Source organism: Cryptomeria japonica, chromosome 7 (assembly GCF_030272615.1).
Source record: "Cryptomeria japonica chromosome 7, Sugi_1.0, whole genome shotgun sequence".
NCBI classification, from domain to species: Eukaryota; Viridiplantae; Streptophyta; class Pinopsida; order Cupressales; family Cupressaceae; genus Cryptomeria; species Cryptomeria japonica.
The window spans coordinates 460,365,497-460,379,477 of record NC_081411.1 but is presented as its reverse complement, the minus strand read 5'-3'; positions in this window follow the sequence as shown (position 1 = coordinate 460,379,477).

Genomic DNA, 13,981 nt, shown 5'->3' with positions numbered 1-13,981 from the left:
CAAATGAATATAATGCACCTAATGCAATTGAAGAAGAAAACATTTGATAATTTACCGTTTGAACCTAATGCAATTGAAGAAGAAACATTTGATAATTTACTGTTTGAACCTAATGCAATTGAAGAAGATACCGCATTGAATAATCAATTAAATGATGAACATATTACACCTTCTCTACTTGATGAATTGAATGTACATAATGCACTGATGTTAACACCTCCTACAATCATTCGTAGGAAACCAAAGTATCTAATTGACATTGATGAGAATATATTGAAGTCAATGCCCAATAAAATGAATGAACGAACTTGTAGGAGAATGGTTAAAAGAGTATGGCAAAATCATTTTAAAAACTTAAATCAAACCACAAGATGTCAATTAATTGTTCAAATGATTAAAAATTTGAATTTTAGAGAGACAATGAAAATTTTAAGCCTAAGATCATCTGAAAGTGACAGTGAAAGAACTATTGTCAGAAATCTATTTGATGCATATCAATCTATTGGTTCAAAATCACATATAAAGATTCTAATGCTACTCGACATGTCATTACATCGACCATAATGAGAAAGAAAATAAAAAAAGATCGTTTGATAAGAAAACCAAGTAAGTCATTAAACATTAGTAGAACAATATTAAGTAAAGCATTAAAGAGGCGAGAACAAATAGAGGAACCTAACAATAATTCTCTTTGGGCATTCTCGGGTAAACTACCACACAAAGACAAGGTTGTTGTAGATGCACTAAAAACATTAATTGAAATTTTTTGGCATGACAACACAAGAGTATCGCCCAACCAAAGAGATGTTGTTAGAAGGCGATTTGGGTCTAAAAATTGTGAGCCACATGGGAAACACTATTTGGATATGACTCAAACTAAATTTTATGAAAGATTCCTTCAAAAGTTTCCTCAAATAAAAATTTCTCAAAGATTTTTTGAAATGACAAAACCTTTTTATATTAAGATTAATCATGTACGCACCACGTGTTGTTGTAGGATGCATATTGAATTTTCCATACATTATGATACTTTTCGTCATATTTGTTCTACTTTGCACACTAACGATGTTTTGCAGGAATGTAATATACAAGCACCTCCTAAGTCGGCAAGATAATTTATTTCAAGTGTGTTATGTAATAGACATGATGGTTGCATTTATTATAAGATGCCTTGTTTCAAAGGTTCTTGTGCTATATGTAGTGGTTTACAACGTTTACCAAGATGCATACATTTGGAGAGCACACATGAAATTGGTACGAAACTAGTTTCTTTCGGAAAATACAAGACAGTCACATATGGAGTTAAAGATGGAAAAGATTTGAAGAGATGTGAGCTAGTGAAAAATGATATATGTGTAGCTCAATTTATGAAAATGTTTCAAGAGAAACTAGTTTATGAGTACATAATGCATACACATAGAGCTCGATGGTTAGATGAGCAATTCAAGTTATGTAAGGACACATTTCCTCTTGGCACCATTGTCTCTATCGTTGATTTCACTGAAAATTATACACTACAACCTCAAAATGAAGTGCAATCCATGTATTATCACTCTACACAAGTTTCTATTTTTGTACACATAGCATTCATGCATGCAGATGATAGCACAGAGGAGGATAGAAAGGTTGTAAGAGAGTATCACTTCTACATAAGTGATGAATGCACTCATTCATCAGAGTTTGTACAAGGATGCTTTAAAGTTTTCTATGATAGTTTAAGGGAAAGGAACATATGATACAACCGACACTTAATATGGTCAGATAATTGCATCGCACAATTCAAGAATGCAAGGATGTTTTATTGATTGACAAGGATGCATGTGATAAGCGGTGTACAATATTTTTGGAATTTCACTGAGGCTGGACATGGTAAGGGAGAGCACGATGGTGCAGGAGCATGTGTGAAAAGAGCCCTAGCTAGGGAAGAATTGAAGTACGAAGATGGTGTTGAGTTGGTAGATGCAAAAATAATTATGCGATGGTGTAAGTCTATGATGGGTCCAGGTAATCCAGGTACGTCATTGGTTCGTAGATATTTTTGGTTGATCACTAAATTTAACATTGAAAATTATCTAGATTATTGTACAGTTGCAGGATCGAGTGACATGCACTCATTTATGAGTTCAAATTCAAGTTCACTGGTAATTTATACGAGACAGATGGTATGTTTTTGCTCTTCATGCATGTATTGTTTGTGGGAAGAATGTGAATCAGAAGAGTGGGTTGACAAATGGTCTTGTAGACTGTTGGTTCCCATTGATTCATATCAAATTCCCAAAGCACTACAATTGAGCCAGATGGAGACATCAGTGGATTTTGTCCATGTATCCGACCTAGTGGATTTAGGTGATTTTTTGAGTTAATTTTTTTGCAAGTATTATTTTTGGTTCATTTTGTTATACATCATACTTTATTTTTGGTATTAATTAACACTTTATAAAATGCAGGTCATGTGTATGTAGTTGTTGCAGAAGAGAACAATGAAGAAGGAACAGATTACTATTTGTGTCGTTGTGTTGAGCCTAAAAGAAAATTGACAATCACAATCATTGACGGAGAGGGTATTGAGTACCCAATAGGGTCTGTTGTCGTGACAGAAACATGGCTTCGGAGATACCCTATCAAGAATTATGATGTTTGGTTGTTCAAGGACATTGAAACACATAGACATATTCTTCATTTCTCTAACCTTGTTGTTGCAACAAATATGCATTTGATGAAGTATCATGGTAGACCTCATAACAAGATTTTATGGAAAGTTCGTGAATCTGACCACGAGGCAATACTTGACACAATACGGGTTAGAGTCGATCCTGAAGGCTCACTTGATTGATTCTACGGTTCAGAGTAGAATGATTTTGAGAATTTTGTATAAATCATCGACAAATTGTTCTATATTCATTTTTTGTATATATAAATGCGCATGAGCTGATTTTTACATGTTTAGGGGCATAATTTTGTATATTTAAGTGGCAATGAGCTGATTTGTACATATGTACATGCCAAATTTTGTATATTAAAATGATGATGAGCTGAATCACACATATTGTAATGCCAAATTTTGTATAAAAGCCCATGAGATGATTTGTATATTAAAATGGTGATGAGCTGAATCACGCATATTGTAATGCCAAATTTTGTATAAAAGCTCATGAGATGATTTGTATATTAAAATGGCGATGAGCTGAATCACACATATTGTAATGTCAAATTTTGTATAAAAGCCCATGAGATGATTTGTAAGACAATTTTTTGTATAATCAAATAGCCAAGAGCTGATTTGACCATATTTAGAGGCAAATTTTTGAATAATATGTGACAATGTTTTGTGACTATTTTGTGTGTCAATGTTTTGAGTATATGTGATGTGTCCCTGGTCAATCATGGGCATTCTTGATTCTTGTATAATCATGGATAATTATTTGAGTCATTATCGGGTCATAGGGGTCATAGATTGAGACTAGATACAATTTGAGCAAAAATTGTCATTGTTGTAAAAAAAATAGTCAAAAAAGTTGTCAAGCAACTTCTACATTGCGTCGGTAGGGTGTGACTCTCGAAGTTTTGGTGCTTTGGGATGCACGATATGGGCATGCCTAGCGTAAACCTACCCACTCGGACGCGCTCGCAACGTCGGTTTGTGCATACGATGAACCGAATCAATTCTAGCCAATCTTGTAACTTTTCCTTGCAAGCAACTGATGGTTTTTGGAGCAGGCAAAAAAATGCTACTAATTGAAAATGGCTCCGAGTCGTCAAAAACTGAGATAGGACATTGTAGAGGAGCCTCACGCAACCCTACGAGATCAAACAGATTGACCTTATGTATCTTGGATTGGAAGAAATAGTCCGTCAAATTTTGACAATTTTTTGGACTCAGGGCACTTGAGAGATCGCACCAGTGCTTTGGGATGCACGACAGGGGCATGCCTAGCATAAAACTTCCCATCCAGACACGCTCGCGATGTCGGTTTGTGCACACGATGAACCAAATCAATTCTAGCCAATCTTGCAACTTTTCCTTGCAAGCAACTGACAGTTTTTGGAGCGGGCAAAAAAATGCTACTAATTGAAAATGGCTCCGAGTCTTCAAAAACCGAGATAGGCCATTGTAGAGGAGCCTCATGCAACCCCACGAGATCAAACAGATTGACCATATGTGTCCTGGATTGGAAGAAACAATCCGTCAAATTTTGACAATTTTTTGGACTCAGGGCACTTGAGAGATCGCACCGGTAGGGTATGACTCTCGATGTTCTGGTGCTTTGGGATGCATGACAGGGGAATGCCTAGTGTAAACCTGCCCACCTGGACGCGCTCGCAACGTCTGTTTGTGCATACGATGAACCGAATCAAATCTAGCCAATCTTGCAACTTTTCCTTGCAAGCAACTGACAGTTTTTGGAGCAGGCAAAACAATGCTACTAATTGAAAATGGCTCCGAGTCATCGAAAACCGAGATAGGTCATTGTAGAGGAGCCTCACACGACCCCACAGGATCAAACAGATTGACCGTATGTGTCATGGATTGGAAGAAATAGTCCGTCAAATTTTGACAATTTTTTGGACTCAGGGCACTTGAGAGATCACACCGGTAGGGTATGACTCTCGATGTTCTGGTGCTTTGGGATGCACAACAGGGGAATTCCTAGCGTAAAACTACCCACTCGGATGCACTCGCAACGTTGGTTTGTGCATACGATGAACCGAATCAATTCTAGCCAATCTTACAACTTTTCCTTGCAAGCAACTGACGATTTTTGGAGCAGATGAAAAAATGCTACTAATTGAAAATGGCTCCGAGTCGTCAAAAACCGAGATAGGCCATTGTAGAGGAGCCTCACGCGACCCCACGGGATCAAACAGATTGACCGTATGTGTCATGGATTGGAAGAAATAGTCCGTCAAATTTTGACAATTTTTTGGACTCAAGGCACTTGAGAGATCACACCAGTAGGGTATGACTCTCGATGTTCTGGTGCTTTGGGATGCACGACAGGGGAATTCCTAGCATAAAACTGCCCACCCGGATGCACTCGCAACGTCGGTTTGTGCATACGATGAATCGAATCAATTCTTGCCAATCTTGCAACTTTTCCTTTCAAGCAACTGACGGTTTTTGGAGCAGGTGAAAAAATGCTACTAATTGAAAATGGCTCCGAGTCGTCAAAAACCGAGATAGGCCATTGTAGAGGAGCCTCATGCGACCCCACGAGATCAAACAGATCGATCGTATGTGTCCTGGATTGGAAGAAATAGTCTATCAAATTTTGATAATTTTTTGGACTTAGGGAACTTGAGAGATCGCACCGGTAGGGTATGACTCTCGACATTCTGGTGCTTTGGGGTGCACGATAGGGGAATTCCTAGCATAAACCTACCTACCCAGATGCGCTCGCGACGTCGATTTGTGCACACGACGAACTAAATCAATTCTAGCCAATCTTGCAACTTTTCCTTGCAAGCAACTGACGGTTTTTGGAGCAGGCGAAAAAATGCTACTAATTTAAAATGGCTCCGAGTCATCGAAAACAGAGATAGAGAATTGTAGAGGAGCCTCACGCGACCCCATGGGATCAAACAGATTGACCGTATGTGTCTTGGATTGGAAGAAACAGTCCGTCAAATTTTGATAATTTTTTGGACTCGGGGCACTTGAGAGATCGCATTGGTAGGGTATGACTCTCGACGTTCTGGTGCTTTGTGATGCACGATAGGGGCATGCCTAGTGTAAACCTGCCCACCTGGATGCGCTCACGACGTTGGTTTATGCACATGATGAACCAAATCAATTCTAGCCAATCTTGCAACTTTTCCATGCAAACAACTGACAATTTTTGGAGCAGGCGAAAAAATGCTACTAATTGAAAATGGCTCCGAGTCATTGAAAATTGAGATAGGCCATTGTAGAGGAGCCTCACGCAACCCCACGGGATCAAACAGATCGACCGTATATGTCTTGGATTGGAAGAAACAGTTTGTCAAATTTTGACAATTTTTTGGACTTAGGGCACTTGAGAGATCGCACCGGTAGGGTATGACTCTCGATGTTCTGGTGCTGTGGGATGCATGACAGGGGCATGCCTAGTGTAAAACTGCCTACCTGGATGCGCTCACGACGGCGGTTTGTGCACACGACAAACAAAATTTGACCTTTGCGAGCGTGAGGGTGCTCTCGCACCAAACACATTGTTGTTTATATTCATATTGTCAATTTTTGTTGTTTATATTCATATTGTTAATTACATATGCAAATATTCATTTAAATTTATAAAAGGGCAGCCACCAAATACAACAAATACACAATAATGAACTGAATACAAGGAGTTTTGTAGGGTTAATTCAACATTTTAGAAATTTTATCAAATCATATTCCACGATTGCAATGTTTTATATCATATATTTTTGTTGTTTATATTCATATTGTTGATTACATATGCAAATATTCATTTAAATTTATAAAAGGACAACCACAAAATATAATGAATACAAAATAATGAACTCATTACACATTTATTGGATCGAATATCGATACTTATATATATATATATATATATATATATATAAAAGGCATGTCTGCCAAGTCAATACAAGTATTACAAAAATGTGGCATATGCCATGTCCAAATCGATATACAATAAAAATGTAGAATATATCTACATGTATTGGTCATTCTATGATCAAAACTAACACTATATGATCCTAAACTTGTGGTGGATCATCAAAATCAAGCCTCTTCGGTGCAGTACATGGCTCTGTAGATGGCTGCAAAACCACAATTCAAAAGCCAAGTTAGAATTCTTTTGTAGAAAATAGTTCACAATTAACAACATAACTATGCATTTAACTTTAATTCCTTTGCAATTGAAATGTAGATGACCTCATCGACTGATCGAGGAGCTAATGTCTTCGCTCTTCTCTCCTTGTCACTCTTAGGAGTTTTCTTGAAGACACACTTAAATGGATCCACGTTATGGCCATACCGCGAAGGAGTCTATTGTAGATTAAATGTACAATTAATACAATGTACTAACATAAATATATCAAAAACACTTAAAAGCTATAATATAAAGAACAATGACATACCTGTGCCTGAGATGCTTCTCCAATGGATTGAGGATGGCTCACCATCGATGTAGAAACTGTTGCTATTACCTATACAAAAAATGTACAAAGATTAAATACAATCAATATAATGATAAGTATTGAAGGTTAAAAACAATTAATTTTACATATCAAACAAAAGTGTACTGGATCTTGAGATGCTTCTCTAGTGCAAGGAGGAGGGTTCGCCATTGACGAAATAGGTATGGATATTTCCTGTATGAAAAAAATATAAGATTATAATATATCACAAGTTCACATGTACGCGTGCATATAATCATGAAATCAAGAAAATAAAGTAGAGATACATACCTCCACCCTCTCTTGATCTGCGGGCGAATCAGGTGCATTCAACATATCCACAAAGCTCAATGGCCGTTGTACATGTAAAATAGACAAAAAACACTAATCAATCTACAAACCCCAACTAATACTTGATTTCAACATTTTCAAACAATTGTACAACTAAAAATGTGTTCAATTACCTTCTTCACACGTTTTGGCATTTTTGAGGAATTCTTTTTCTTAGGACGAGCCCTAGACGTGGAGGGGGTGCCCTAAAAACACAAAATTAACATGAGATATTAGTATAGATAATAAATTAAACATAATTTTAAAAATCTAAAATGGAATGACTTGCATATTCCATCAAAACAATACATAAAAAGAGTTGTACAAAATATGATACCGTATAGCCTTGTAGGCCAAAATCGATCCCTGAGAGCGTGATTTCATCAATCTGGGACATTTCATCCCCTGTCAACACCTACAAACCAGAAATTGGACCAAGCATTAAAGATAGTTAGTATATCTTGTATTTTTTTGAATTCAAAGTGTACTATTCTATTTTAAAATGTTACAAAATTTATACCTCAGGCATCGAAGTTGCAGCTATAGTAACTGGGGGAGGTGTATGGGATACCGCTGCTGCATCCTGAAATGCATATTATTTATCTCAATTTAAATCGATGTATAAATGAAAATTCATTTATGTAATTACAAATTTAAAGTGACTAATAAATAAAATGTTATGAATTCAAATCAACACACTTGTGTCTGTGGCTCATGGGCAAACACCATGTCCATCAACTCATCTATCAACGTGACATCCTCAACCGTGTGAGCCTGACATCTACAACCACAAATCGTGCATAGATGATATGAATATCCATTTGCACCGACTGCATCATCTATCCCCGAGCATGTCCCCAAGCAACTGACACACATATGCTTGATGGGCTCTCTGTCGCCCTCTAACGGCTCATCATCCAATACAATAGGGTGTGCTAATGACGTCCCATGTTGGATGATGGCACCAGTCAATGTTGTGGCCACCTGAAGAGTCTATAGCTCCATTGACTCTTTCAGCTCTAATGGGACAGCCTGATGCACCTTGGGTTTGGGTGCTAGGGGGCGGCGACTCTCCGTGGCTAATCTCCTACAGGCTCCAGGTCTATCTTGGGCAGAGCCACCACCTCTACCATGAAACTCTCTCATGTCAAAATAGTTTGGCCGCACATTGAGCACAAACTCACAATATATTTTTCTCAAAAAATATAATGGCACCTCATAATTATTACAAGGTGGATCATCAAAGACCATCCACCACCTCTGCCAAAAAAGATTCTTCATCTGTGCATTGGTACACCAATGTATGGGAAACCTCTTTGCATTAAGAGGTAATGACTGACCAGTTTTGCGATCAACAAAAAGGGCACATATTTGTTGTTTAGAAATATTTTTGTTTTTTACTCCATCATATGATAGCCCATTGACATAGAATTGACGACACCTATCCCTAAAGCTTCCCCATTTGGTAATTTCTATGGAAACAGCTATGGCACCACTAGCTAATGTTTCTAGGCTAGTGGCGAGGGATTGATGATGGTCAAGTTCAGAAGTTTTCAATTTTACAATCAGTCTATTGATTTTAGACGTATTTTTTCCTAACTGATTAATTAATTCTTCATGTGTTTCGGTTGTGCAGTCAAAAGGAGGAATTGGGGGTTGTTCTTGTGTGTTTTCAGGAGGTGCATTTGGTTGTTCTTGTGGGTTTTCAGGAGGTGCATTTGGTTGTTCTTGTTTCGGATTAGAAGAATCTGGTTTTTGAAACAAAAAATGAAAAAACCTAATCAAAATTAATGAAATTAAATTCAAAATGTAAAACAAATTGCATAGACCGGAAAGAAAGACAAAAATAAACAAAAACTAACCTTGATCCATAGCCTGGAGGACAAATCTAGCACCCCGTTCGCAGTTTAGGTGAGAAAATGGGGAAAAAGCGAAGTTAAAAACACGATTCACGGGTAAATGAGACCCAGTTTTTTTTTAAAAACTTTTTTTACCAGGCATCGCGTACGCAATTTTATTTGGATTATTAGTGCATACGTACTCATTTTCCTAGGCGTAGCGCGTACGCCCTCATTTTCCAAAAAGCAGTGCATACGCGCTACCTTTTCTAGGCTCAGGAAGAACAAACCTAAGCGCGTACATGGGAATTTCAAATTTTAAAACTGCGTACGCGCTGCTTGTTTTTCCATGTTTTTTTTGGGTGGTGTCCACTTTTCTGACCACCATCTTTGTGCACACGCCCCGATATTGTGACTCAATCTCATGTCCTACGCAGTAAAATTTTGCAAAGGATATGTGCACATGTTTTTCTTTTTATATATAAACATCTTGAAATCCAATTCAATGATTTCTAAGTTGTTTCTTTATGCTTGTTATCCAGAATCTTATATGAATTAATGAAATCAAGGGTTTTGGGTTCATATCTCTTCATTGAGTTGATGAGTTTGAATAAATTTCAGCTTCTTCTAAAGTAGAGGATTAAATTTGCTATTTTTATTCAAAATGATTCTATGTAGAGATCAAGTATTGAGATACAATTGTGAAATTCATTTCATTCTATGATTGATATCCAGTATCAATCATACCAGGCAAAGAATGGTGCAGAATATGCATATTTTGTATTGTAATAATGGTTCATCTAGTATCCAGCCCAATGGACAACACATTGATCATAATATTGTGTTACTAATTATGGCAAGGAGAAAGTTTTATCAAACAATATAATAACCATTTTATTTTATTCATTTTCTGCTTTCAAGTACATATGATAGTTAGTTCTCATTGTGATCAGAATTGCACAAGGATGAAGGTCACATCCTATGAGGTTTAAAGTCTGCCAACTCACATAATAGTCTAAGAACATATATGTTGTAGCATCACATAAAATTGAAGGTATCAATAATGCTACTATAAGGGATACCCATCTTGGTTTTACAGAGCCTAAAGTGTAGATAGTGTGATTAGTCCCTTATCCCTAGTCATCACTCTGTCAGTTGGTCCACTGATCCAAGGCCTTGGAGATTGAGATTGGCCTCTCATAGAGGAACTCTGGAGTAATCAGTTGGAAACACCAACACTATGTTCCATGGTGTTTTTAGGATAGTAACCACGCTGGTGTTTTTAGGATAGTAACCACATTTCATGTGAAAATGCATTTCTTTGATGGCAGGGCACTTTTGGAGGATGACAATTAAATATAGGGAAATTTTAAAAGTTATTGAAAATTTAAATTATTACTCCTACAAGGTGACCAAAGTCAAGTACATCACCAAGGGATTTTGGCTTACTCAAAATTATAGTATTTGTATTCATTAATTAGCCATTAATCATAGAATAACAAGTTCTAGAGGTGTTTAAGCTCCTTAAAATAGACCTAGAGTTCCCTCTAGTAATATTAATTAAAAAATCGATATAATTTTTGTAGTAATTAGCAAGTTTCATGATATAAAACTATTTCTTGTATACTAGAAAATGTTAAGGGTGTTATGAGACATCCATGTGCTAGTCTTAGTATAGGCAGATCTAAAAAATACAATATTCTGCTAGTTTTGGCGAAATTATTCATTTGTATATGTAATGTCCCTTTTTCACCCCTGCTTCAATATGAGGTTTCTATTAGCCTATTCTTGGGTTCTCGTAAGCTAAGTGGATGTGGTTAGGGGAATTAGTTTCCTAAGGAGAGCTCTAGTAGATTGTTTTAGAGTATTTCGACATATTATCTAGTTTTAGCATATGGCTATTTTTAGTAAGTGTTATTTTTAGCACTTGGTCTTGGCTTCTACCTTCTCTTATTTTAGGTGCAATTATTTTTAGTTCAGTGTCTTGGTGAGCTCTAAGGTTGATAGGTTGATATTTTATTTATGTCACTTAAATTTTTTTATAAAGTTACTTTATAACTTAAGTGAGGGTGATGTGTTGATGAAAAGCGTTCCCCTATTTTAACATCTAGGAAAGTGGCAACTTCAAGTTTTTGTTTTTTTAAGGCAAGTATGGAACTCCAATTGTGACGTCTAAGTAAAGCGAGTGTTTTAATATTTTAAAATGATTTGTTTGTTGCCTCCTAAGTGATGCCAAGATTGAAGGATGAATTATATTATTTTAAAAATGTTATATTGTGAGCTCAAGCAAAGGGTCGAACCTCTTAGGGTTTACTTCATGTTGCTTTCAAATTGAAATGAGAGGAAAGTAATTCATATTCAAATGAGAGTTTCCTTAACTTTTCCCTCACATTGTATATTTGAGTTTGAGCTCTCATTTGTTCATGGATGATTTGACAACTTATGAAACACTACTACAATGATCTCAATGAGTTCTTCTTTTATTGGTTCCCTCTTGTTTGATGGTTTTGGTGGTGAGAGACTTAGAGTCTGAATTGTACTCCTCACCACCCAGCTCCCAAGCATAACTATCATCCTCAGAAGAAGTAGGGATATAATCAGACGGGGCGAGAAGGGCATGAAAATGGGAATCAATAAGTACTAGAAGCCCTTCATGGAGGATAGGGAACTTAACAGGGTTCTTTTTATGGTCCCTAAAATTAGCCCTCATGGCAGACATAAGATAGAAAGGAAGGGACACCTTGACACCATAACAAAAAATGATTCAAAAGCACAAAATGATGACCATAAACCCTAGTAAACCAACCATCGAGGGTAAAGTATTCCATTATAACCTTAAGAAGTTTCGCCCATAACTCCTTGATAACAAAGATATCGAAGTAGCTCACCGTTTTCTTTATCATTTTGGCCCTCTCTTCATTTTTGGCGAAATTGAGCACCACCTCCTCCAAGTAGTTTCTGTCCCTATAGAATTTCATCCCATTAGCTGAAAGGCTAGTGACCTGAGCAATCAAATTCTCATCAATAAGCACCTTGTGCCCATTGTGCTTCGTCTATAGTTTGTTCGAATAGAAAAGAAACTATTCCTCTAGGTGATGGTGACACATACTTTCTTTGTTCAAGGACATGGTGATGCATGTATAACATTAGATAATGTGAGATATGTACTAGATATGGAGAAGAACTTATTATCTATTAGTGAAATTTATAAGAATCCACATCTCTTAGTAAGTTTTAAGAATAACAGGTGTGAAGTCACTCACATCAACAATAAGAAGATGATAGCCCTTGGAGTTGGTGACAATGGTTTGTACAAACTTGTGGACATAGGTACATCAACCTCATATGCTTTAGTAACATAAGAGGATAGCAATGTATTTTAGCACAAGAGATACAGTCATCTAAATTATCGCTATCTAGAAGTTAACTAAGATTGAGATTGCCATGGATTTTGAAATTCTATGTTAGATTAGTGTGTTATGGACAAAGAGAACATTGAGAATGGTAATGAAATTTGAGCTTTGTTTTTTTAAATTTATTTTTAGCATATTAGTGCCTTGTATGTGCATTCTCGCTCAATCACATTCATTACATCTTTGATTGACACTTTTAGATGTAAGGTTGGCAGTCACATTATGTTTACTACCTGTTGGTTAACAGATTTGTCCCTTTCTTGAAATTGTAATATTTGTTTTCACTAAATGATAATATGACTTTTGTACGCCCCCTAATGAAAGGACACAAATAAACCAACAGTTGGATGAACTAATCAAAATCCATCCTCTGCATTAGAGGGCAGCTCCTCATATGATTTGCAATTAATTATACACAGAAAATATTTGAAATGAAGACGCTTTTAACTAGAAAGCATAGAAAGGCTTTAGCATTCATCTATCAACAAAAAGGAATGCCATTAACAAAAAATAGAGAGAAAATTCTGAAGATTAAATAAGAGCTCACAGGCTCTGTTTCTCACACAGTTCATTTCACAAATTCAAAGCAAAGCAAGTACAAAGCAGTATTGATTCTGATCAATACTCTCTCATGCCTCACAGGGCAAGGGGGATTAGCACAACTCAATCCACAATGAATCTGCTAACAAGTAATAATAACAATGAATTCTAGAAAACATAGAATTAACTGATATGAATAATGGTATCATGCACATAGCAGATTTTCTAAGAAAGATCGTTCGTCTTTAAACGCACGGATTCAAAGACTGCACACCATAATCATTTTCATTCATAAATCAGTCATTCTAGTTCCAAGGAATTCAAAACATAAACATATATTGTTTGTTGCTCGAAAAATCAGAGTTTTTACTGATAATTCAATGATGAAAAGTCAGTACCAAACTGGTACTGAGAGGGGGGGGGGGTGAATCAGTACAGGCACAAACAAAAAACTTCTCCTAAATCGGTTTGATTGTAGATTGTAAACTACTGGCAATCCCTAACACCGGTCCAAACCAAACTACTACCGGTTAAACACAAAGCAATGTGAAAGACATGAACCGGTTAATCTTCTTAGCTTTCCACACATCCTACTTCCTCATTTCCACTTTGTCCTTATGCATAAACAGATAATCTATCATCAGAGACACAATAATTTACTAGCATAACATGATTCACCGCTTGACAAAAAATAACAAAGCATCACATGAAAGAGACATAACACATGACACACAC